We start from the raw sequence: 4,349 nt of genomic DNA, 5'->3' as shown, positions 1-4,349 counted from the left end.
GGAGTCATCTTAGACTCTTCCCTCACACTTGAGGCTCATGTAGCCTTGGTGGCCCGGAATGCATTCTACCAACTTCGGTTGGTAGCCCAGCTACGTCCCTGAGTAAGGAGGACCTCTCATCAGTGGTACATGCTATGGTAACCTCGCGTCTGGGCTACTGCAATGCGTTTTACGTAGGGCTACCTTTGAAGACGATTCGGAAGCTACAGCTAGTGCAAAATGCGGCGGCCAGACTGCTAACAAGAACTAAGCGGTCTGAGCATATAACACCTGTGCTAGCCCGTTTGCACTGGCTTCCAATATGCTTCCGGGCCAGATTCAAAGTGTTGGTACTTACCTATAAAGCCTTATACGGCGTGGGACCACGATATCTGTCCGAATGCCTCTCCCGATATGAACCGGCCCGTACACTACGGTCTACTACGAAGGCCCTCCTCCGGGTTCCGACTCATAGGGAAGCCCGGAGAGTGGTGACAAGATCTAGGGCCTTCTCAGTGGTGGCCCCCGAACTATGGAATGGTCTTCCTGAGGAGGTGCGCCTGGCGCCGACACTATCATCTTTTCGGCGCCAGGTTAAAACCTTTCTCTTCTCTGAGGCATTTTAATTCCTGTTAATTCTAAATTATTATATTTTGATTTTAGGCTGTACAGTTTTGTGTACAGTTTTGTGTTATTTTGATTGTATTTTTAATGTTCACCGCCCAGTGAGCTGTTGCTAGTCGGGCGGTATATAAGCTTAATTAATTAATTAAATAAATAAATATCACTGGACAGACTAGGACCATAAAAATGGCGGGAAAACTCCTCAGCAAAGGGCTGTGCCATATCTCTGTCCAAGAGCTCTTCACGGTAAAGTTGGGCCCTTTCCAGTCTCTGGACAGACTAGGACCATAAAAACTGCGGGAAACCTCCTCAGCAGAGGCCTACACCATATTTCTGTCCAAGGATTCTGCGTAGCAAAGCTAGGCCCTTTCCTAAGGGTTTTTGTTGCAAATATTGCTGTTCGTTCCCCTTGGTAGGCTTTTTCTGATTTACCACCAAGAATGAGAAGTCAGTCAGTCGAGGGTTCAACCCAAATTTATTCTGCAGAATAGAGACACACTCACCACTCATGTAAGTTGCCTGCCATATTACTGAGCAGGTCTTGTTTTTATACTTTATCTCAGTAATGCTACGTGGCAATAAAAAGTTACACAGCTCAAGCATTTTAACACAGGAAACGTAAGACAAGATGTGCCACCGTTTGGCTATCTGCCCATTACATCTGCATACACAAGATAAACCAGACCTTCCAGCTAGTTTCTTTATCCTTAACGCAGTACATTGTAATCAGTTCCCTGAGACTATCAAAGTAGCTGTACTGTAGTTCCGTTATACACATTATAACACAATCTGGATTTTCTCAACGTTCTGAGTGGAAAAGCTAAGCCCTTTCCATAGTCACTAGACAGGCTAGGACTCAAACCGCAGTGGAGAGTGATAAAGAGCTGCCCATTTATTTCACCCCAAGCAGCGTCCACACCACATGTTGCTGCTCTGGTGCAACTTCTAAGGAATACTTGGAAGGTATTGGCTGCCTTGCTTACCATAGGGCCTGAGGTAACCAAGTACTGTGCACACAAGGTGAAGCCCAAATTGCAGGTCAACATTCCTCCCAGTTAAATTCCTTCTGAGATGGGCCGTGAAATGTATAAAACTGATGGCCATTGAGATGGCTGCAGTTGCATATCACTGCGCTGTGCCTCAATGATATCCATAAAAACAGCCCAGGTTACACACAGTGAAAGCGCATTATATGGATAAATTCCTGATTAATCAACACACACAGAGGGGTGCAGTGGATTAGCGAAGTCAAAAACAACCACACACAGTAGAGGGGAGCGGTCTGACCTAAATGCAGCCAAGGGCAAAAATAGTGAGGCCAAAATCACCACACCCAGTACAGAGCACTTTGAGCCATAAAAGCAGCCAGGAGCAAAAATCACACCTCAGGTGACAAAAGGTTGGGCAGCAAGACCTGTTGGGCTGTTGCTGGATGGGGATAACCTGTTGCAACTGGCCTGATCTGTGAACAGGCTGTTCTACAACTGAAGCATGGCTTGACTGGCCATGCCTCATTACTACCACCTCTTCATCAGAGGATAGGGTTCTTGCTCCCCATACACACTTGTCATTAAATACAGGGATCTGGGACATGCAATTCATCAGGTGTAGCAGCTCCACTGTGCTCCAAAATGGCGGGCACCTCTGTTGTGCTCAGAAATGGTGGGCTGCTCCAGACAGATGGGTGCTGCTGCTCCACTCCTTCCCGCAATGGCAGGCACCGACCGGTGCTTCCCTGAACCCCAGCGATCTTAGTGACACCTCCGTGGACTTCCCTACCGGGGATAGCAGAGCCCCTTGATGAAATTTTGGTGCCTGCTGCATAATGGCATGAATCTGTAGTGGCTGGGTGCTGAGTGCAGCTACTGCCGAGTGCTGCCCAAGGCTCTTAGAATGCCTTTTCTTTGAAGGCTGCCTGCAGCTGGGTGCTGAGGCCTCGGTAATCGTGTGTAGGCTAATGGGGGCTGCAAAGCTAAGCCCTGAAGACATCCCTTCAAGCGGGTCATTGCAGCCAATAAGCAGCCCTTGCTGAAAATTGGCAGGAAGCAGGAGCGGGCAGGAACTGACTGCGGCCACTGCCGATGCCCAGGCTTCTTAGAATATTTCTTCTTTCTTGTTGCATGACCTTTTGCTTTCTCCATGTCTCGCAGGGAGAAAGACAAGAAAGACAGCTGACAGAAGGCGAGGAAAACTGATAGAGGGAAGGAGACAAATGTGACAGATTTGTTTTAAAAAGTAACGACAAAAGAAGGGCAAGAAACAAATAAAGAGATAAAACACTAAGGGAGAAGAAACTATTACCCTTCGGAGAGGAGACAACTCAGTAGGATGTGCTCCGAGCTGAGACAGGAAATGAAACTGAGCCTCAACAAGAGGGGAGGAGCAAAAGTATTTGCTGAAGCGTTTCCTGTCTCTGAGCTGTAGGGGGAAGCTACATTACGTGCTTGGAGACCTCTGTCATCCATGAGAGAAGTTGTCATTGTCATGTCACAAATTAAAGAGACAATTTCCCCCCAAACTCGGGGGGAGTACAGCTCTAGGGGGGTGCCCCCATTGGCTACAGGCCTATGCTGTCCTGTTCTAAGAGCTTAGGGTATCTAACATCAACATCTCCTATTCTGAAGCAGCAAAGCTAATAAGAAAATAACTCTCAACCATGCTAATGCATCTCAGGAAGCATTTTTTTCTTTTAAAATAAAGAAGTGACCCATGCTGCATTTTGTTGAAATTAATCTTGAATTTTTGCAGAAACTGAAGGAAAATAGTGGTCCCTCTAGAACTGCAACTTCATAAATTTGTGCTAAGGAGGAAGGGAGCAAACTTGATAGAATAGTTAAAACCCTCTGCAAGGCATGTCCCCTCAGACTGAATGAATTGTAGTTCACAGAACAGCAGTTACAAGGTATGGTAAACTGTATTTGGCGCACAGGCAGTGAAAGTGTACAGTCCTGATTAGCACCATTCATGCTGTGAAGCTAGTTTACACAACACCAGCCTCCCAGATTACACTTTAAGTAAAATTTATGCCAAGAACAACAGGATGTCTTGTCAAATGTCATAATGTATGCAAGATGAACCCAGTGCAGCCAATAGGCAGCCAGCAACATCTGGAGGCAAAGCGTTCCCTGCTCCTGCCTCAAGCCACAATGTATACCTATTGAAGAAAATAGCCTTGTCACTTAAGGGAAAGCTTTACTTAACAATATCTAGCAAACAGGTTCTTTAAGAAAGGAGGATTTGTTTAAACAACTTTAACTTATTCATATTGAAATAATCATATACCCAGATGTTTCCAAAAACCCCACCTGTGTGGTTTTGGTTTCTGCAACCTGAACATCCCTGTGATGCAATGCTTCACAAATGAGTCCAGAGGAAGGAAATGAAACCCATTTTTTCTTGTATTTTTGTTTTTTATTTGTAGATTTATACTCCACCTTTTAGAAAGTTCAGTGGCTTATAAAAATAGGAAAATGTATTTAGCCAGTGTGACTCCCAGGAGCTGAAGTTTTGCCAATAGTAAACTGGAGAAGGGTGTAATATAGGAACAATAAAATTTCATAATCCTGTAAGGTTAAATATGTACAGGCACTTAAGAGCAAGATCCTAATTTTTCTTCCGCTGGTAGTTTGAATTTACACAGCCAATGCTTCTGGGCTGATGCAAACAGAGTGCTAACTTAGCACACAGTAAGATATGCAGAATTGTAGAAAACGTTAAGTCCAAGATAGGATAATAAACAGCCTCTG

The sequence above is a fragment of the Rhineura floridana genome, chromosome 6 (assembly GCF_030035675.1).
Source record: "Rhineura floridana isolate rRhiFlo1 chromosome 6, rRhiFlo1.hap2, whole genome shotgun sequence".
NCBI classification, from domain to species: Eukaryota; Metazoa; Chordata; class Lepidosauria; order Squamata; family Rhineuridae; genus Rhineura; species Rhineura floridana.
Note: the sequence above shows the minus strand (reverse complement) of the source record.